Source organism: Pteropus vampyrus, unplaced genomic scaffold, assembly GCF_000151845.1.
Source record: "Pteropus vampyrus isolate Shadow unplaced genomic scaffold, Pvam_2.0 Scaffold606, whole genome shotgun sequence".
Lineage (NCBI taxonomy): Eukaryota > Metazoa > Chordata > Mammalia > Chiroptera > Pteropodidae > Pteropus > Pteropus vampyrus.
In genome coordinates this window covers 116,481-116,970 of record NW_011889387.1, presented here as the reverse complement: position 1 = coordinate 116,970, position 490 = coordinate 116,481, and positions in this window count along the sequence as shown.

Here is a 490-nt window from a genome sequence, read left to right as displayed (position 1 = left end):
CTTTAAAAATCTTCATGGCTGAGTCCCATCACTATAGACTACGATTTAATTGGACTGGAGAGTGAAAATATTATGAACGCGTTTAATAGCACATCAGGAGGGTCTAATGTGCAGCTAAAGTGAGGACTATTGAATTTTGTCGGACTTTTTATTCAAAGATTACTTGTATGTTTTGGGTTCTTTACCGCTTATGATTAGGTCCTGAAGATCTGGAAGTCATTAGAGCTCATAAGAAGATACGAAAGAGTTTGCATTAGTCACAGCCAATGCGGTTTTTTCTTTCATATTCCTGGTAATACATTTTTCCCCGCATATCTTCTCCATCCACACTCTACAGCTGTCCCTCTGTGTTGGATATTAAGCTATTGTTTTCTACTGCAATCTTACCCATTGATACTGTAAGTTGTGATGCTGTGGTGGGGGCTGGGAATCTTTAAACTGCTGCTCTGATTTTCCATCTGTTTTCCTTTTAGGTTCTTCCAGTAAGGGC